The following is a 22,091-nucleotide window of genomic DNA, read 5'->3' as shown; positions in this document are numbered from 1 at the left end:
TCTCTTCAGGCTGAAGATCCCCAGCTCTCTGAACCTGTTCTCGTAGGGGAGGTGCTCCAGCCAGCCCTCTGATCATCTTTATGGCCCTCCTCTGGATCTGCTCCTACAACTCCATACCTTTCTTGTGCTGGGGACTCCAGAACTGGATAAAGTTCTCCAGGTGGGGCCTCATGAGAGCAGAGTAGAGGGGCAGAATCTCCTCCCTCGACTTGCTGGTCACATAAGCATCTACATCAGCTCCATCCTATCATTCATTTCCATTGCCCATTTTGGAAAAACACACTTCTGAGTTTGAGACTTTCTCTCACTTTATGTTACTGCCTCAATATACAGCACAAGTACAAAAAGTAAAGATAATTTGCTTAGGTCCTTGTGTCCCCAGTATCACTATGATGAGTTGGGGAAGCATCAATTAGGTCTACAAAATATTTTTTCATGTTTCATATGTGAATTTCTCACACATTCTATTACATGTTTGGCAATTTTCTTGTTAGTTTCCTTTGTAAACTCTTCAGATTTTCTGATCTTTTTTTACCTCTGGGTTTATGCACTGGATGCATAAGAATGATTAAGTAGGGCACATACTATTGGTTCCATCCCCTGAATTGAGTGACTGGAATTTTGATGAAGACAAGTCGTGTCAAGATGGTAGTAAGCATGTTACCTCAAACAAGATTAGCACAAATGTGAATGTAAATGTTTTAATGTAGATGTGCAGCATAATATAACTATTCAATATTCACACAGTGCAAAGTAATTTCATTCATAGTTTCCATTTTAACAAATAGCCACAACCTTCTTTAGAACAACATTCATGCAGCTTCATAGCATGCATCAAAATTTATCTGAATTGTTTATGATTGATGTGGTCATCCTCTTATGATTCCTTTGGGCTAGATAGAAATAGAAATGTAGGGCAGGAGTCTCCATTACTGTGCAGCTGCTTTTCTATGCACTGTCAGCATAAACTAACGTGAAAGCTGGAGGATCTGGCTCAGCATAAATGTAATTTTGAGATGACAAGCTGCTGTGGAGCACCTATGTTTCTCCTCCTTTGTGTTACGGGAATAACACCCCATGGCTTAAGGGAGAAGGGAATCAGGAAGACAACATAGCATCCCAACCATATCCATATTGACTATTGGTTGCGATTTTAGTTCAGAGTGTCTTACAGCCAAGCATTAGTTGGAACAGCTTTTGAGCATTTCTGATGTACTGGAAGGCAAATGGCCCTTTCACAAAGCATTAACAAGTTCAGCAGGACTCAGACATAGCCAGTCAGTCAGCGAGACTTAGATATTTCAGAGCCTGAATTGTAGGTATCTGAAAGCTTGTGTAAACACCCAGTGTGATTTTCCAATAGGGTGTGTGATTATAGGCACAGATTTTTATGAAATGGCAAAGCTCAAGCAGTGTATTCTACTACACCTGTTTTCTGGAAGTGACACAGGAGCTGATTTCTCCCTTTCTGGTGATGCTTGAATGCTTATTTGTTTGTTTTTCAAAGTGGAGTGCATCTATGGAACTTTGAGTGCTAAGGATCTTAGGAGCTTCTGAAAACTTCTCCAGACTGAAGTTTTTTTTTGTATTTTTCTGCAACTGTGATCTACACTGACTGTCTGCAAATGTCCAGATCTCAGGATCTATTCACTTTCTGTTTTGTGGGTAGTTACATGCAGAAGGGATTTAAATACTGGTTTTATTTCTGGAGGGAAGGAAGAATGGATAAAAGAAGCAATGTTTCAGTACTTCAGCAGAAGAAATCTGTCTTTGTTTTTATTGGATCTGTAGTTTACTAACTTAAATATCTCTAAAGGAAATAGATACTGCAATAATTCTTTTGACTGAATATTTTACATCAGTAAGTTTTGCCTCTTTATAGTTTCTTTCATTAGTAGAACCTGAATATTTAAATGAAGTTATTCAGCCATTTATGTGACTGTGATTTAAACAAACCATTGCTTTCCTTAATCAAAGTAACTCTCAATACCTCTTCTTCTTCTTCTTCTTCTTTTTCTTTTTTCTTTTTTTTTTAATAGGCTTTTAATCCTTCTAACATTCTCTAAGCCAAGTTCACCAGTATCTGTGGATTTGGGAGACTGTACAATGCAGACAAAGTTTGCTGCAGCTTTTTTTTCACTTCTAAAAAAATCACAATCCACTTAATCTGACAAATGAAACCTTTGATTACGCTACCTACAGAATACTGCTTTTTGTCTTGCTAAGGCAGAGAAGGAAATAAATGCAGAAACCTGTCTGCTATATTTCCACATTAGCAAGCTGGTGAAGGAAACCATGATCCTAGCAGGTGCAAACGCTGGACTCATGGGTTTATGTAGCCTCACGAGCCTTTCAGAGATTTCTCACCTTACTGATCCAAAATAAACCTCAGTGCTTTGGAAAAATCGAAACAAGCAAAATGCTTTATGTAGCATACTCCAGTACAGAAGCAAACAACAGGAAAAGAAGGGGGGGGGGGGGGGGGGGGGGGGGGGGGGGAGGGGAGGGAGAGGAAAAAAAAGATTATTTCTGTATTTTGGCCATTAATTTAAATTCCTTTATGATTCTTCTTTTGGAGTTGACCTTTCCTTGGATGTCCCCAGTGCTGAATATGGTAATAGAAAAGCTACTGTTTAACTACTAGCTGCGGCCCTGGTAGTTAAAATATGAGTTGCCTCTCTACTACATAATTTAACAATTTTCCTAATGAGCATTGTGGACACAAACTCCTTACCACTGACTCCTTTTAACTCAAGAACAGTTGCAGGTTTCGGTTCTTGGCCACTTTTTGAGGTTTGTACAATTCCATATATGTACAGTTCAAAAGAAGTGTCAGGAGGAAATATACTGTGAAGTGGAGAGATACACCATGCACACAATAATGTCAGCTGAGGTGTGTACTTTCTGTCTGGAAGGCAAGCCATCCCTTGCCTATCTCTCATTATCAGGTTCTTCCAAAAGTGCTGTTTTTTTGAGTGATTTAGCTAATAGTGGTCTTAAAAGGAGGGAAAAAAAACACCACTGTTTTACTGTTTAACATGCAATCAATGATTGCCATCTTTTGCATAAAATAAGTGCCTTCAAGCACAATCCTCAGCCATTAAGTTCCAGCCACAGTATCACAAAGATATGAATGTGAACTTACGGAGTCATTGTGTTTGCCAAGGTTTCCTTTCTTTCTCCACAGGCAGTATGAAAAATAAGAATATAATTAGCCTGCTCCTCTGGAAGGATTTCTGAGATGTCATTTCAGCTCCGGGTACATCTATAACTATTTGTGAGAGAGAGATCTCTCTGCCACATATATATGTCTATGTGTGTATATACATTAAAAAATCTAACTTATCAAATATATCTGTTTCTATATATACAGACACATATGTGATTTTGTTTCAGGAAGACAAAAAAAAAAAAAAAAAAAAAGGAATGAGACCAATATGCAAGAACGAAATCGAGCATCTTCCCATCTTGAGTAGAATAAATTATTGCTGAATGCTGAGGTTAATGTTCCCTCTGAATTGGTGCCTGCACAGCTGGGATTCTCAGTGCTGTTTGATCTGCCCTTTCAAGCTCTGATGATCCCACTAAATTGCATTTAATGGACACAGGGTTGAAGTAGAAAAAAATGAGGGCTTGTTATAAAACAATAGAGACAACTTAGCTCTCACACACACCTGTTCTTTGTACTTCATGAAAGACTTTGTCCTGACGTAGCAGGCAGGAAATATGTTATGAAGTATTCCACTGCCATAGTTTGCTTGAGTTTCAGAAGCCTGACTGCCGTTTTCAGGTAGTCAGATTTACAGTCACTACAGTGGAGGGTGAATTTTACAAGAGGCATTTATCCTTGGCCAGTCACACCAGAACAGGATGTTGCACACCTGCACACTCCATTCATAGGAAGAAAATTGTTCTGAATAATTATTATCTAAATATATTTTAGATTTCACCCATGTAGGCTACTGCAGAAACACTGTCTCCATTTTTCTTGACCTACACTGTCTTCATTTTTCTTGACCTCAAAGACGGCACTCATTAATCCGATTCTTGACAAACCTATTTGAGTGCCCAAGATTGCTCGAGAGTTCTGATTGCTGGGCTTGGCCCTCTTTAAATTCTACCAGTAAAGAGGTCCTTGTCAAATCACTATCATTCTAAAATCAATACAGCACTATGTAAATGTGGAAGGAAAAAGGAGTCTTAAGTACGATGAAAAGCAGTCAGTATCTGACTCGGTTTAGAAAGAAAATGGATTATCTCCTCATTTTGATACATAATTTCGACAACAAATAGTCTGAATACAACTGTATGAAAACTTTACAAATAAATTATATGTATATTTTTCTGTATTAAAAAGCAAGGAAGATGTGCAGTGGTAGTACAGACAGCTTTATACTGCCGCACTGAACTCTTTTAATCCCCATCTCAAACATTTACCTGAAAGGGAAACAATAAGGCTAATATTCTGTGAGGTCCATGCTTATTCCCACAGTGTGTGTATTGACTTCCCCAAGACTGCATGTGGAATTGTGGATATTTCCTATTGTAGCATACTTGATACTGCAGGTAGCTGAGGAAAACTCTGGAAGCTAACTAATGAAGAGGGTTCTTCTTTTCTACTATTTTCCGCGTAGAAACAATAACTTTGGGTTCTTGAACAATCTTAAGAGTTTCTAGGGCTCCTAAATGTAGCCACACTTGATGAAGTCTACTACAGGAGAACAAGTCAACTTTTGTATGTGTATGGGAACTGTTGAGTCATGGCCTGAACCATTGATTGATCACCTGAGGCAAGGACTAAGTCAGCTGTGAGAGCACAGCTGAAGGCAATTCACCTGTGTGACTGGAAGGGGTGAAGCCTGGCTGCACCTCTCCTAGACCCCATTTAAGGGCTGACTGCCACTAGGGAGGGATCTTTTTCTCGTGATTCCTTCCTTTGAAGTTTTCTACTGTAAGCTTAGGACACAAGTGAGTATTTCATTTATTTTTGATTGTCTCTTTCCACCAGGATAAACTTTCTAACCATCAACCAGTACAGTATCACCCTAACCACACCACTCTTCTAACTGTACATTTGTTAATTGTACGATCTACTTCCAGCTTGCAATAGGCATCAAGATAATCCGATTTGATCTTTGTTATACTTGCCCTCCTTTCCTGACTTCTCTGAATTTTTTCCTGAATTAGTTCCTACTTCAGATCTATGTGCTGAGGCTGAGTGAGGTTATTAGATAAATGCCTGTGGCCTGAGAAGCCTGAGGGGTGGCTGTAATGAGAAGATTTCTACCAGCTGGTCCAAAATCTTCAAGTTGCCTACCTGACTGCTGAAAGAAAGCCAAGATGGTATCCTTTGAGGTCTGTTGGCTTTATGGAAAGCTGAGAATAAGGAACAGTGCTATCAAATGTTGAGTTTCAGTTCTTTAATGCTAACTCTGGAGGAGCTCCAAGGTACTTTGCTTCTTCTTCAAGGAAAAATAAAGTTACGTTAAGTGGTGGGGTGTTTCTTCTGGGAAACTGATAGGAAACGTGGTTAAAAAATAACCAGCAAAGGTAAAATGGGAAGATAGAATAGTAGGGTAAGAGCAATTAGCTTTGCTACTATAGGGAGGTAATTTAATCAGATGATTTAGTGAAACACAATTTAGATTGTGTTTTTTCTTCTTAAAGAAGTATTAACTCTGAACTACTAATAGGGAACAATAGCAAGAAGACAAAGCAAAGATAATCGGTAATAGGTAAGTGTGTTATTCTCTGTGGTGACTGGTTTCAAGGCTGGTTGAAGCTGGCAAGCTGACAGAACAGGAAAGAGGAGGCCAATTTAAAAAAGAGATAGCATTGTTTCCAGTTCTGTTCTTGCTTGAATTACAAATGGCTGCAGATTGTGGGTTTAGTCTGGCCTGTTAAAAATCCACGTTTTATATCTGGATTGAGACCTGATCACTGTGGTATTTATGCTTTGCAGAAGGAAAGAGGTTAGACCCAGATCACTGATCCCTAGTCTGCCACAGAGAAAGTCCAGATGTGTTTACTTTATTCCTTAATTTGTTAATCTTTACCTATTTCTTCTAAATAACCTACTCTTAAAGCATAAACATGAGGATGTTAAGGTGCTCCAGACTGAAGTTTTGGGTGATCATCTGTGAGATGGCAGTTGCTTTGTAGGGCCAACAAGCTTGCTTTATAGCTGGCCCCAGGCTCCTGTAGCAATGGAGTGTTTTCTGTTGAAATTATCAGATCACTGTGCAGAATGGTCAGAGAGAAATGCTGAGTGTTGTCAATGGGCCACTGAGCCAAAGGCTTTGTGAGGCATTTAATCTGATTTATATATTTTTTTTCTCTCTAGGAAATCTCTTTGATTCCACCTGTCATTTCTGTTGCGACTGCCATATTCAGAAGCGTTATATGAGAGTAGCTCCAACACACTTCTGGTGCTAAGAATGGTAGTTGACTTAATGGGAGCCCTTTTTTTTTTGCTTTAAGGATTGTCTCCTTACTTCCTATAATGAATGCTCCAGCATGGGGTTTCTTCTAAATTAGAATGGTGGCTGCTGTGAGGCTTGCTTGGAGAGCAGAACAGCAGTGTCTCTGGAGTGTGCCTCTGTGGAAAGGACTGGGAATTATAGAGAGTCAGGAGTGAAGTGCTACAGCTGCATAGACCTGTGCTTTCTTCCTTACTTGCAGAGCTCTCTTGAGAAGTAGAGCTCATGGGAGATTAGTAAGCTACTCTGTACCTGCACTGTAAATAACCAGTTTCTTCTATTGGAGGGACTGCACTAGTTTATTTAATTCATATAAAAATGGGGATTGTATAGTTTATTAAACAACAACGGTATAATAGTACAATAAGTAATAGTAGTTTTACCACAAAATTAACCTTCTGTAAACGCTCTGAATCAGTGTCATTGAGGTAGCTATGGGGAGTTCATTGTTAACATTATCTAATTACAAAGAATGCAGAAGTACTCATATAGTAGAGACCAAAGTACTCTGCAGTTTCTTTAATAAAAGAGAAGTAATGGTCTGTTTACAGGAGAAACTCTTGGTGTTGTACCTATCCCTGCATAGATTTACTGTGATGTTTTCCAGTTGTTGAGTTGAAGATTTTGGAACACAGAGAGAGTGTTTATGTCCATGTTTTGCTGTTGAATAAAAGTGGCTTTTTTTTTTTTAAGAGAGTCTCACTACCTCTTAATTCCAGTGCAGATCATCATTACTTGAAACTGAAGTGAATTTGGCATCTGGGAGAGTAACTGACTTCATCTCGCTCAGTGCATCTTATGTTAGTGGTGTTCTCTGGGTTTGCTGAGCAGAATTTCACTATTGGCTGAGCTCCTTAGGCTAATATTTTCAAAGACAGCTATAGGGAATTAATGTCCAACTCAGTAGGATATTGGTGGGTTATTCCCTTGGTTTCCTTGGGGGGGGAAAAAAAAATGTGCTTGGATTTGCTGACTTTGACCATTTAAATAGATGGTGGAATTTGGTTCCGCCATGCATGAAATCTTTATTGGGTCTTGTTCAGAGCCTAGAGCTAAAACATTCACAGAGCAGTGATCTCATATTAATGATGGTAGTGTAACTGTGATGTGATTTAATAAAGAGAAGAAACATAGCTTATTACTGTAACTTGTAATTCTAATGCATTTCCTCCCAATGCTGGAAGGAAGCATTTTCCATTACCTCTCATGTTTCTTTTCCAAGGGAGTGAAATTTCTTATTTTTCCAGAACTAGGAGCACCCCTATTCTTCAAACAAGTTATCAGTTTGTAGAACTCTTTTAAAATGCCCTAGTTGGCAGGGGAAGAACAAAAGGCCTCAGCACAGGGCTGGTGTGGTGGGGGATGAACTGAGTCATCAGACGAGTCAGGTGAGGGTTGCTGCTGCTCAGTCAGCATCATGGGGAGGGATGCAGAAACAGGAATTGAGTGTCTGTGCTAACTGTCTGTGGGTATTTAAATTCTCATTCTTCACCTAAGTGGAAAGCAACATTTTTCCCCATTGCCCTGGGATCTCTTATTCAAGGCTGGAGTTGGATGCTCAGTTGGAAGAAGTGTCCTGCATTTAGGCTGTGTGGAAGTGTGTGTTATGAGCTGCTGTTACAAAGCAGTTCGTGCAGGGTAACTCATCACCCCGCTGCCCATCTGTATGCTTGCGCCACATGGTTATGAGAGGTAATTCAAGGTAGCTGACTTTCAAGGAGAGAAGGCAGCCCTTGGATTTTGTATCTCTAGAAGAAGAAAAGGTTTCGTTGCATTTCCTTAAATACAATTTGTGCTTTTTTACAGTGTGAATAACATTCTTTAATATCTATATTTAGTGTAGCAACTACAATAAATCCAACTCTGAAACATAAGCCTAGAGAGCGTCTGTTTCTTTTGGTTGGAAAGCCTAACTGTGATAGTTCTGTTTCTTTCATAGGATATTTTTCAGCTTTCTTTGCAAAACTTTTTGTTTCCTATGAAGGGTTTTGTCTGTGTTTGTATCTATCACTGGAGCTTGTACAAACTTGGAAGTACTTTCACAATATGCCAGCAGTCACTTTCCTTTCAATTCCGTCCATCTCTAGAAGAAAGAAAGTTGGCATGCTGTGGGGCTTGAATACAGTATGTTTCCTCTTGTCATACTGTTCCAGCAGTCAGGCAAAGATCACACTTTTTTTTTTCCTACTCAGATGTCTATAAAACACTTTACATTAGAAGTTTTCAGGTAACTATCACTAAACCAACACACAAGTGGCATGATTTATCACAATGAACAGAACTGGCTCAAAAATATTCATGAGTTGGTGAACATTCAGAGCTCGATCTAAAAATGTTTCATATGGGTGGGGGAGGAGAGATTTAATAGAAGCTTCAGGCTTTAATCTCTCTCGGCTTTACAGACATGCTAGCATATGGATTCACATGTGTCTGCCATGTGGTAGAGTTTGTACTTCTCAGAATCCAAAGCAAATAGCATTTTAAGCTTTCTTTTTTTAGGGGAGAAAAGGGGAAAAACATACTAATAACTCCTACAACTGAAGAGAAAAAAGCTCAGACTACTTGATTGGTGTAAATAGAGAATGTTATCAAGAGTCACAGCCTGGGATGTTCAAATATGTAAAGGCTCCTACATACTGCCACTGAAAACGGAGAGGTGAGGCCATGTGATGCTTGCATGTGAAGCCTTTGGGGCAGGAGATTTAGAGACAAAACATAGATATTGAGAGGCAACAGGCTGTTCTATTGAATGGGAGAAGACAGGTGCCTGGAAGGGCCCATGGCTTGGCCTGGGAAGGCATGCTGCACCAGCTGGGAGTGTGGCTGTGGCCCTGTGCTGAAGTATCCTAACCATCCTCCCAGAGACTGCACAGGGTGAGCTCCATTAACTTAGGGCTGAGTGTAAATGGCAAATCCTCTGTCTGGTACATACATAAATATAGCAGCCAACTCAGAGCAGGTGGACTCTTTGACTTTCCGGTGGGATGGGCCTGATCAATCTGTTTGCAGGATTGGTTGTCCTTTATTAAGATTTTATATAGATCTATGTTTTGCAATGCTTTATTATTTAAAAGCTCTTTGTATATAGCAGAAGGAAAAAAAAAGACAAACTTCAGTATGTTCTTACAACACTTGAGATACAGAAAATGCACTTCCTTTGATTACTCCATCATTAAACAAACAAAAAAAAACCCAGACAATATTTGTCCCAACAAATTAATCTTAGGGATACTTTGAAAATCATATTATCCAAGGTATCTATCTATCTATTATATAGATAGAAAAAACATTGTTTAAAAATAAATCAGGTTCCAAGTAATGGCATAATTCTCTTGACTACCAGAGCCAAATGGCATTTGGTAGTTGCAGGACAAAACTTTCTATCAAAGAAGAGATTCAGAAATTTCTAATCAAACCCACAGTAAGGTCCTTTCCTCTACTTTCCATGCTGATGACAAAAGCTTGTTAGCTGTCAGGAGGAAGAGAGGAGATGTATTTACACCAACAGTGATGGTGGGCGCACTGGCCTGATAGGTGACCACCCCTCCTGTCCACTCTGATTGCATGACAGCTGCCTGTAGTTGGCCATGCACTTCTAGGTATAGATAGATGCATTCTCGTGGCGAGACCCTGCAGACAGCTGCATTCTTCCAGTCGGGTGCTACAGTCAGCTCGCTTTCAGTGGCTTACATTGTAATCAGCCACATTCTTATATTAATATGTTATAGCCCTTCCTCCTCGGGCTGTATGTTGTTACCCTGTCAAAGTCACTTGCTGTAGTCAATCAGGCAGGCACAGCCTGATAGGTGTATGGAAGAGACAGAAGTTTTTACTGTGAGAGAAGCACATATGCTGTGGGTCACTGTAGCACTGTAACCTCATGCTATTACCAGACCTCTGTCCTTTAAACTGTAATATGGAGTCAGATGGCATAGCCATATGCTGGCTTCCACACATTTTCAGTGAAGTCACTTCACTAGCAAGGACTGTGCTGTCAGTTTCCAGTGGCCTCTCTTCTCCATCCGCTGAGCTGGAGTGTCACACTTGATTTGGTGTCTGTCCCTAAGGTATGGCTCCTTTATTCACCTACATGCTGAGGGCTCTGTACATTTTGCCTAATGATCAGCTCTTAAAGTTTCTCAGGACTTTTACATTAATATGCTTCCCCTCTATCCTTCACCTCATTTCCCAAATCTTATTTTAATTACAGAAACTGTCACTAAAAGGAGAAAATGGAAAATTGCTTATTCCAGGGAAAGCAGTGAACAGCTACAAACTTCACTGGCCTCTAGATTTTAACGAGCCTATTAGTATGTGGAAATGCCTAGCTCTGAGTGTGCAGGTTGCTGACAAGCAGGAATCATTTGTTAGGTTGTCTTGCTTTATATAGCAAGGCATTGCCTATGAAAAGCTAAGAGTTTTGGAATAAAGCAGTTTTTTTTTTTCCTCCCCTTTCCTCATGGGTTTATCAATTTGTGGTGTATTGTCTTTCAGATTGCAAGACAGTGGTGTCATCCTGCATGTCCCCATAGCACCTCAACCACCCTAGAACTCACAAAAGCCAAATGTCTATCAGGGGCAGCAATTAGATCTCAAGATATGTCAGATATTGTCTGGGACGCTGAATGTCCTTGCACTGGTCTAATACGAGGGCAAGAAGAATACAAGAGAATTGCTAAAAATAACGTTGGTTCATTTCTGTGTTTCCAATTCACCTCCCACTGATATGATCAGCTATTATTGTTTAGTCAACCACCGCTATTTTTATTCGTGTTGTACTTGGGCAATCACGTTTCCTTTGAGATGTCAGTAACAGTAAACTGTGGGACCTCAGCCGTTCTTTTCTGCAGACAATACAGTACACCACAAGGAGCTCTTTCTGCTTACTCTTTGTTTTTAATATGCAAAAAAGAGCCTAGCCTATATTCTGTTACCTGTTCAGCATCAGGTGAATTTTTATACTACATAAATTACCATACGTAAAAATTACCAAGTATAACACAATAACATAAACCATATATAACAGTTACTGCTACTAAAATATGGTAATTCTTCAAATCAGTAATACATCTTTGTTCCGTCATTTGATGTCACCTCTGAATGACTCAAAGTGTCACCTTTGGGACACTATGCTAGAGAAGCTGTCTTTCCTACATGGATAACAAGACAAGGCCATTATCATGTATGATCATTAAAGGCCCCCAAAGTATTTCTTATGGGAGTAGAGGTGAAGTACCTGGATTCTTTCCAAATTCCTGTGCAAGTAATTTTAATCTACTTCCTCTAACTCCTTCTATGGCTTTGCTAACATCTTTTATTGTTGCATGAATTTTCTGAAGCTGTTGGTTAGGAATTGTTGTTAAACATTATGTATGTAATTAAAGCAGAGCCTTGCGTAGTGTATTTTTAGAGAACCTGAAGTTATGCTGAAGTTGAAGGGTGTCATCTAATTGTAAACTCACTGTCATAAATAAAGTAACAGTCAAAATCCCCTCTTATTTACACACAGTCTGGCTTCACTGTGTTTACTGTAGTTACATGTAGTGTAAATTGGAGCAGAATCTAGTTCATTATTTCTAATTCTGTTCTGGCTGGACAAACAGACGATGCACCCAGACAGAATTGTCATTACATATAAAAGAAGTGCTTTACATATTTTTGAAGTATCATTAAGATGCTTATTTGGGCTGCAGTCTAGGAGCATCTCAGAACACAACCCCAGTGACATTGCAGCTGTTGTGCTTGGGCATTAAAAAGGCAGTCTTTCCTTCTATTGTAATCATTTAAAAATTACCAGTCATGTGTGGACTCTAGGAGCCTGACCCTCAACCCCACACGAGCCAGGATCAGAGTCAGGGCACGTCTTTCCATTGGAGTGTGCATACTTTGAATCTCTGTATGGATTTTGAGTGCCTGGACACTGACATGAGGTAGTGGGCTGTTTACTGAAATAATCCTAACTAGTTAATATTTAAGGCTTACTCTCATGCTAGCAAGCACTGCCTAGGTGTGATAATGGGCTTTTAGAGTGCTTCTTTTAGTGCAAGGCTGGAATTCCTCTCTCAAGTGGAATGAGGCAACTCTTTGGTGCTGGGACAACCATCCCTACAGCCTTCTCTGCCACAGCAGCTATTTGACTCTACAGGAATAGTGAAATGGTTAATCTGTGATTCACTACAATGTGCAAATGTGTCTGCATTGGAGGGGTAACATCCCTCTTCCTGCAAACAGCAGTGTTGTATGAATGTAATCTTATCTGATGTTACGTTCCAAGCAGCATTCCCTTTTGCCACGTGCTGTATCTATTAAGCATTGGCTCCTTCCACAAATTTTTCGGCGCTATTTTTGTCACAGAGGGGGGTCCCATTCTGATATTGCTCTGTGTATTGCACAACTGTTGAACATGGCTGAGGGCTGTGCTGCTTGTCACTATTTGACAGTTTCCATGTCAAGGGGGTGAAGAGATCGGTGGATCCATGCCCTGGAAAGAGGGGGGGAGAGGAAAGGGAAAAGATAGGGAAATGGGACTAGACATAAAAAAACAGCAGCAATGAGCTAAAGGAAAAAAAAAACAAAAAACATTAGCTTACTAAATACAGTAGTGGAATGTGAGATAATACAATATAATACAATATGATCGAAAGTGAAGCTAATAAATCAAAAAAAATATGAAAGAGAGTTTCTGAAACTCTTTAGAGTTTAGAGTCCTTGCTCTAATGCTGTAGGTGAAGCAGCCAGGGAGCAAAAATGGAACCCTCATGACTCCCAGACCATTTTATCTTTCCCTCCAAACGGAAAATAGAAAAATGAAGTCTTGTGGGAGTTGTAGTTTGTTCTTCTCTTCTGAGACCAAGAGCATGGAGCTCATGAAGTATATCATCAATCTATGGAACTACAGCATTAACTCTTTAACTCCTGGTGCACTGTATGATATTATGATGTAGAATACTGACGAAAAACTATGATAACATGATACTGCTCCTGGTTGCAGTCAGGCCCAAGAAACATCTTTCACTTCCACATGTGGGCTTCTGCTAAAGGATGTGGCATGAACATTGCTAAATTATCAGAATTCAGTGGTTTTTATTTTAGCTCGCACTGTTTCCACTGGAATATGTTGAGCAGGCCTACATAACTATGCTCCCATTGCAGTGGAAAAGCATGTTAGAGGAAGGCTCTCCACATAATCAGGATGTGAGTTCTTGCATCATCTCACATCAGATGGTAGAACTGTAGCAAAAGCTCAATCATAATAGGCAGCAAATCTCCGGGTTCATGCAGTTTGTCTCTTACCATGTTGCCATCTATCACAGTACCGCATAAAATTCAGGTTTGAAGTAATCTTAGTAAGTCATTTAGTACAGTCTCTGCTTCAAAGTATTCTTTGCCACTTACTACGGAAAGCACATTTGCAACAGCGCAGTGGGTATGAAATAGTTTCAGCATTTGCATTGGTGAGGTTTTGTTTAGTGTTTGTGGCAGTGTCTTCGTTTGCTGGCAGGAATTAGTGGTCTTTAAAAGAGCCACAGCAGATACACAACATCTCTGCAAATGGCTGTTCAGAGCACAGACTGGATATAAACATGTGCACAAAAGCCTACCAGTAGTGTGGAAAAAGTATCTGGAATTATTCTAGGACTAGTTCTTCATAATTATAGGAGAGATATTAGGAAATGAATATCAGTACATACAAAATAATTCCCTTTCTAACTTGTCTTAATGCAGCTGGGTTGTCTTCTGAGATACTCATCTGTCTGGATGAATTATTTCAGTTTTGTCTCAGATATACACTGCATTTGATGAGGGTGAGAAAGTAATCTTCACAGTGTGGCAACAAAAATGTAAGCTTTGTGAAGAAAAACTTGTACAAAAGCATTATTGTAAGAAAAACTGACCTTACAATTTCCTACAAGGTTTATTAAGCATCATAGAAAAATGCTTTAAGTCCACAGACATTTCATTTGTCAGTATGAATGCAATGCTGAGCTAATTGGTTGAAGAATTCCTGTCCACATCTTTTATATGCACAGCATATTTCCTCTTTCCTTTATTCTTTGTCAGTTTTCAATTGAGACGGTGCCTGTAGGATCTCTCTTAGACTGCCAGAGAACACTGGAAAACAGATGAGTTCACTGCATAGAGGTATAAAATCAGGCTGATTGCTTTAATTCTGTCCTTTTGACTTGTACTGGCAGAGTGATTCAGGGAGAGATTAATGAATTGAGGGATCTAATAGCACCATGTGGTTTTGGGCAATATAGGAAGGACTATTAGCATTCAAAGGAGAGCTATGAAGGTGGGGAAGGGTCTGGTCTGTGTGAGGAGCAGCTGAGGCCCCTGAGTTTGCACTGCCCAGAGCAGAGGAACTGAGGGGAGGTCTCATGGTGGCTGCAGCTCCTTGCAGGGAGTGCAGGGCAGCGCTGAGCTCTGCTCTCTGGGACAGCAACAGGGCCTGAGGGTATGACATGGAGCTGTGTCAGGAGTGGGGCAGGTGGGTGTTAGGGACAGGCTGTGCACCAGAGGGTGGTGGGCATGGAACAGGCTGCCCAGGGCAGTGGGCACGGCCCTGAGTGCTAGAGTTCTTGGAGCATTTGGACACCACTCTCAGTCATAGGGTTTGGGTGTTCCTGTGTGGTGCTGAGGGTTGAACTCGGTGATCCTTTATGCATCCCTTCCAACTTGGGATGTTCCATGATTCTGTGATTCTGATTCACCTCCTTACTGTTCAGCTTGGTCTCTTTTTGGGTAAAATACATTGAAATCTGCAGGGAAATGCCATCCTAGAACAAAAGTTTATCTTGATCATTAAAAGTCCTTGAAACCTTAGGTAATAAGGAGTAATGTGATGTTTTAATTATGAGCTGAAGTGCTTAAAATTTAGCATGTTTGAGTCTGATAGCATTTGTCTTGAATTAGATCTTCAGTCTGGACTATATCGGATATATGACTTCAAAACCTGCCAGAGAATAATATGTTTTCCAGAGAGTAACCAGCATGGTACATGTAATATGCCTGATGTTAATGGTTTCTGACCTCCGTTATGCCTCATCTTCAACAGTAGTAACTTCTTCCAGACAGCCAACCACTCTCTGCTTTTTTTTTTCCTATGGATAACAATATCATGTTCTGCACACAGTTGGAATCTCAATGGTACTAAGAGGAGAGGACATACATTATAGCCATACTGGACTTGAAAGAGTTTCCCCAGTTTCAGTTTCAAGGAGCATACTGTTCTGTACAAATTTAGTCTTCTCTCATTTTAACTTTGAGAATGAAAAAAAAAAAGAGCCTGAGACAATTAATAGAAGTTTTCATATTGAGGGAAAGCAGCTTATTTATCAAATTAATGATGCTTCCTTCTTTTGGACTTCTGTCATGGGAAAATGCTATCTGAAGCAAGTGTGAAGTGGAGGTCCGTATCATTCATTATCTGGGCTCTGTGTAGCTGTGATGGTATTCACTTGTGATCTGATGAAGAGGTTGAACTACACTAACTGTTGCTAATGGAACACAAGCCTTGTTAGGAGCAGCTGAGGGAACTTTTTAGTCTGGAGAAAAGAAGGCTCAAGAGAAACTTTATTGCTCTCTACAAGGACCTGAAAGGACATTGTTGGCAAGGTAGGGGTCAGCCTCTTCTCCAGGATAACTAGTGGCTGGACAGGAGGTAATGGCTCTAAGTTGTGCCAGGAGAGGTTCCATTTGGATATTAGGAAACATTTCTTCTCAGAAAGAGTGGTGAGGCACTGGCACAGCTGCCCAGGGAGCTGGTGGAGTCACCGTCCCGGGAGGTGTTCAAGAAACATGGAGATGTCGCACTGAGTGACGTGGTTTAGAGGGATCACAGGCACAGACTGATGGTTGGACTAGATGATCTTAGTGATCTTTCCAACCTTAATGTTTTTATGATTCTAATGGGGAAAAAAAGAGGTGGCTGGGTACATTGGCCCTCTCCTGGGGAAATCCTCATGTGATTCCTTCAGTTGCAGCAAAGGTGGCTATTGCTACTTCCAGGAAGCTCCTTAGTGTTTGGTGCCCTAAGTATAGGTCTCTCTGGAGTCAACAGAAGGCTTTATTCTGTGACTAAAAATGATTTCCATGTGCAAGTAATATCTGACCAAGGATACATACGTGCAAAGGCCTGCTGTTTTTTTTATCTGATGTGCCTGCTTACTGATTTAAAGTCAAATTCTGCAACCTTATTTCAATATAAGCCCATTCTCTCCAGAGATTGAGAACAGAGGAGTTTGTCTCTAGCACCAATGAGATCTACCACAAACCATCTAATTCCAGTATATGTTTGGTGTATGACTTGTAACCTTGTTCTCTGTAGAGTATATGGTTTGTACCTCTCTTATGGAGACACGATAAAGAATTCCAGCACTGTGGCTGAACTTCATTCTAATTAAATTGCCCTCCTGCATTTACAAACAACTGAGTTTCCCTTGCCCACTTCTGTATAAACAATAATTACAGTATAAATAACCTTGAATAGTTTGTAGACTGAGTCTGTGGTAGGATGAGTGAAAGGTCAGGAAGAGTTTGAGAGAAAGCATTATCCAAATAAGATGAAGAATATCTAGAACAGAAGTTGTTATGTTTCTAAAATCTCGTTCTGCATTGTTGTAAACTACCTTTCTCTAAAGAAGGGAATAATATGCAAATTCCAAATATGGACTGTGGATTTAGTGGTTTACCAGTTAGGAACTATTTTTTGAAATGTCATTCTCTGATGATTTTTTTTCAATCAAAGTGGTTTTAAAAATTTTGAAACCCAGATTCTAAGTAGTGTTTTCTCATTCTAAACATCTGTCTGGTTTATTAGGAATTTCTTGGAGTTTAGTAGCTCATTCTTTTTTTGTGAGTGATGCTTGATGTAATATCACCACTCTTTCTTCAATTCAATCGCTGAGGTTGAGGGCTTTCCTAAATTTGGTAGTAGAATATCATTCTGGAAGTAATTTATCTTTTTAAAATAGTATTTTATTTTATTTTTTAAGGGGGCAAGTACATGAAGGAGGAAAATGGCATAAAATATATTTCTGATTTCTGCAACATCTACCGACAATACAGAAATCGTTTGTTGTTTCAGTTCTGTAGTTTCCTATTTTCTTAAGGCAAAATTTTCTTTATAGTTGAAAAAACAGCTGATTTATAAGAATAACTGCTATAATGTTACCAACTGTGCTTTCTAAGTGGATCTTAAAATTCTCTCATCTGTCTTTCTCCTTCAGTTGAGGTAATAGATAGGAAAGAGGGAGGAGAGTATTCCTACATTGCCATTAATTTAAAGGTGGGAAGCCACATTAGGACAAGTTTAGTTCTGTCTGCAGTAGAAAGTGCTATACATGCTCTGCCTGGATGTGTGAAACATCCAGTTTATTGTACAAAGACTGGACACTACTCAGAAGAAAATGAGAAATGGATACAAAAGCTTTTGTCCTTTGTAATGCCCACATTTAATTACAAAGAGTTGATTGAAAAACACAACATAAACTAAGTAATATCTGTAAAACACATACAGATTTTAATAATATTTTGTGTTTTATGTATACATTTTGTTGACAGCTAGAAGAATCCCACATAGAATATTGAGTGTCAGTTCTTATATCTGATTGAAATAATTCTACCTGTCCTTAAACCCTGGCTTGCTATTATAGCTCGAAGCACATTTTAATTCTACATGCAACATACCAACCTCCTCCTTCCCTGCTAAATATATTGTTAGGGTGCATTACAGCCTTGTCTTCATTTGAAAAAATAAAGCTCTTTGAGATGAAGAGGCCTCAGTTCTTCTCAGGTGCTCCACTTCTCACTTAACCAGCTTGAGAATGCCTCCTGCGCTATGCTCAGGAGCCATCCCTGGGAACAGCTGTCCCCTCATGAATCATTCACAGAGGTGAGCTGTGATGATGAATGATCAGCTGTGAACAATGAATAACATTACAAGAAAATAAACACATTTCCCTCTAATTTCATCTTTTCCCCCAGAGGTGGGTCAATGCCCCATGTGTCTACATGGCAGGATAACTTCAGTGATGGAGAAATCTTGAAGTCCTGGCTATTGCTTTCAGATGACCCCACAGGTCTTCTCAAGGCATTTTCTGACAGGATGAAGAGGAGAAACAGCAGTGGTGATGGGGTAAGACATTAGGCGCAGACTAGGAGATAAGAACATCTGTTGATGCCTCTAACTTTTGTTGTTTTCCCAGATTTTGGAAAGTTCATGAAAAATTAAATGAGTGACTATTTTCTGGCTGTCTGGGAAATGCCAAGTCACATGTTATTGTTTCTGCTCTTTGACTGGCTGCCTTCTATAGCTAATCAACACAGTGTCATTTTGAAATTCACATCTGGGAACTCTTTGAGCTAAATATGCACTTTTCATAAGCTCTGGCAACTGTAAAACTCCAAATGCTTGAATATTCAAGGAAAATAAACACACATGCTAAGAACGTGACAAAATGTAAATCTGTGTCAAGTTTAGAAGAACAGTCCAGGATATCCTCTGCACTCTGTCCCTGCTCTTCACTCTACTGTGCTCTGTACCACAAGTAGATGGTAGAAACGTGTGTCCCTTACATAAGATGTGTTCGCAATGCCCCTGAACTTTTGGCGTCTGTTCAGAACGTAGTGAACTGGATCATGCCAGTTTAAATATATCTGGTCATTTTCCAGTACACTGCTCAGCTGTCTACCTTTCAGAGCCCTAGCTGGCATCTCAGTTAGCTCAATCTGCATTACTGTGTTTGCTAATGCTACTGGTTTCTCCAGTGGGAAACTGGATATTATTATGTAGAGAGCACGGGATTTGGAACCACAAGATCCAGTGTCATTTTTGGTGGGTAGGATGACTTCCTGCAAACTTCTGGAGGCATTCCTCTGGCTTTTACTATTTAGAGCAGATTCGCAGACCCTGGTCTAAAGAAGCGCTCCCTTAATTTTGAGCATGTGAGTAGTCAGGTGATATTAGGGGAGTGAGGCGTTGATCTCTTTTAAGTTCAACCTCCAGCCTGTATTTCACAATATCTAAGGATACTGAAGCACAGTGGAGTCTGGAGAACATCAGGCCGAGTGGTACAGTCATAGGTCTAAATGGCTTCAAATTTCTAAAACTGATCTGTAAAGTTTGATATTGTCTTGCATCAGAAGCAAGTAGGTCCTCCTATGTGAAAGAAGCCTTCTCAGAACCTACTGCTGACTACATCAAATTAATTCCTTGCTCTGCCCAGTGGACTCCATGAAAGCCTCATGACTCTTTCTTTCTCCTTTTTCAATTTTTCAGTGTGACTATATGAAGACATGCACAAGGACTGTGACAAGAACAGTCTTCACTGATGCAACTTAAACTGCTGTAGATGGACATAAAAGTCGCACCCAGCAAAATTTCCGTCCTGTGGAGAAGAACTCAAACTCCTGCATGCTCTGAGAATCTCCCATTTTGCTTTTTCCCTGTCTTTGAAAGAATAATAAATAAGGCTTCTTAATAAGTCATGAATTAATTACAAAGTGCATGACAAACGTTATCGGAAGAAATTAAGTCCATGCTCCTTGCTACGGCTGAATCGAGGTGTCTGTCATATCTTGACTTCATGGCAGAACGCATTCTGAAATTAAGATGAATAACTTAATTTCTAGCTTCCAATGATTCCTCCTCATATACTGCAAAAAGGGCAAAGCAGAAGGGAGGGAGGAAAGATTAAAAAGAGCAGTGCCAGTTATTTGGGGAAGTCATTGTTTGTCTGCATTTGGGAAGAAAGGGACACCATTTGGCAGCATGGCATGTCACTGTTTTGGTTCCAGCTGATGATCATTGTGTGAATTGAGCTGTAAGGAGAGCTGCCCATTGACCAGCATTGATTGCTGTTGTCGACAGGTGCTAATGTTCATAGGGCAGATCACAGCTGCTTGCACAGGGTTCCCATTATCCTTTGCTGGGTATTGATTCTCCCTGTGGGATGTTTCCTTCCTAGCTGTGTTAATTTTCAGAGCACATATTTGCATTGGTTTGTGCTGAGAGGGATAGTCAGAGGTGCCTTGGATATGTTTAATGGCCTTACCCCCTCCCCTTTTACCCCCAATCCCTTGAGTCTTTAGAGACTATGTCTGTTGGGATCCAAGTTTCCTCTAATTATGGTGCACATTAAGGGACAGGCTCTATGAAGAATATCATTACTATTCCTGTAATTGCTTCAGGTGCACTCAAAAATTAATCAGAAAGCACACAATGGGTTTTTTGTTTTGGTGTGGATTTTATTTTGAGTCCTTTCTGAGCCTAAAGACTTGCTGCCTATGTATAGAGCTTATACAAGTGTAACATGGAAGGGATGGGAAAGTAGATCAGGAGGATGCCAGGGCAGGGACTATTGCTTCCTTTCAGCACTATTTTGGTGATGCACACAATTGATTAACTGATGGACCTCAGTTACCTGCAAACTAGAATGTTAATGCAATGCATTCCTTTTGCATTGGTATAAATAGCTTTCAGTGTTGAGTGGATTTGTCTATTGGCAGGTGTCTGAACTGTGCCCAGAGCTGTGGTAGGATCTTGCAGAGTCTTTTGGTACTGTATAACAGTTGTTATAGGAATGGCATCTTATCCATCTACCTTAATGAGTCAAAGAAACCTAAATTATCTTTTGTTTTGTTTTGTTTTTTCTTTTTTTTTCTTTTTTTTTTTTTCTGAAAAGGAGGTAGTGCTACGAGTAACAGCAAAAATATTCAGCGAAAGAGACTTTTCCTTAGTTTTGGCAAGTGTAATTACCATCGTGCAAATGCTGTCTCCACATATGAAAAAATGTTATAAATTTTGTCTCTGTAACATGGAAATGGAACAACTAATTTAGGTTCACTGAATAAAGTATAGCTTTGCTCGGATAAATGGGTCCCAATTTAGTATCCTTCCTTAAGGCATCTTTATTTCTGAGGTCTGAGTAGAAAGAAAGAATACATCTGAACCTATTTAGCCCTACAGCTGAAATAGTTAGGTTATGGTTCTTCTCTAATCAATAACACCCCCAAAATGGGTATAACTATCTTCAGCCCTGCAGTTTAAATGAACAGGTAGTCATTTGTAGCTGAATAATCTTCAGCATGGGGCCAACACTCGGATTAAAACCTCTGGAACCACACTCCAATATTTGTGATTTTCTAGTGGAGTTGTGGAACGTGGCATTATAATAAAAACAATTCTTCAAGCTTCAGGATATCAGAGTAGTTACCGCACCTGGGAAGTATGAAACCTTAAATATTATATTCCAATGCAAAGCATTTTCTTGCTTTTTTAAAACGTCTTTCCTTTTACAGTATGTGCATAGCTTTGGAATGGTGAAGTCTACAGTCATGAATATTGGAGTCCTTTTCAGGCCTGGCATGCTCACAGTGCACCTTTCAAAAATGTACAGTGGGTGGGTGAATTAAAAAAAGATGTGAAAATACACACAAAAATATACATTTGGCAAAAACATGTAGGGAATTTCAGCAGCATCTGAACAGCTAGCAGTGGATGGTATTCCTCTTTTTCTGCTGCTGAAGTTGCTTTACCTTTAATACAGACGATTTCTGCTCATCTTGACTTTCCCAGGACTGCAATTGCCTCTGTGGTTGCTGGAGTGA

General features: G+C 39.8%; 1 long non-coding RNA gene across 1 annotated transcript; it reads left to right on the top strand.

Moving 5' to 3' along the window:
* The first annotated feature begins 4,909 nt into the window (after nucleotides 1-4,909).
* Nucleotides 4,910-21,729, top strand: LOC124417869. The gene is made up of 4 exons (XR_006938934.1): nucleotides 4,910-4,968; nucleotides 5,188-5,355; nucleotides 18,468-18,618; nucleotides 19,762-21,729. It is a non-coding gene; the product is annotated as an uncharacterized LOC124417869 (long non-coding RNA).
* Nucleotides 21,730-22,091: the final 362 nt, after the last annotated feature.

This window comes from Gallus gallus, chromosome 3 (assembly GCF_016699485.2).
Source record: "Gallus gallus isolate bGalGal1 chromosome 3, bGalGal1.mat.broiler.GRCg7b, whole genome shotgun sequence".
In the NCBI taxonomy this organism is placed as follows: domain Eukaryota; kingdom Metazoa; phylum Chordata; class Aves; order Galliformes; family Phasianidae; genus Gallus; species Gallus gallus.
Note: the sequence above shows the minus strand (reverse complement) of the source record. Positions and strands in the feature narration are given on the sequence as shown.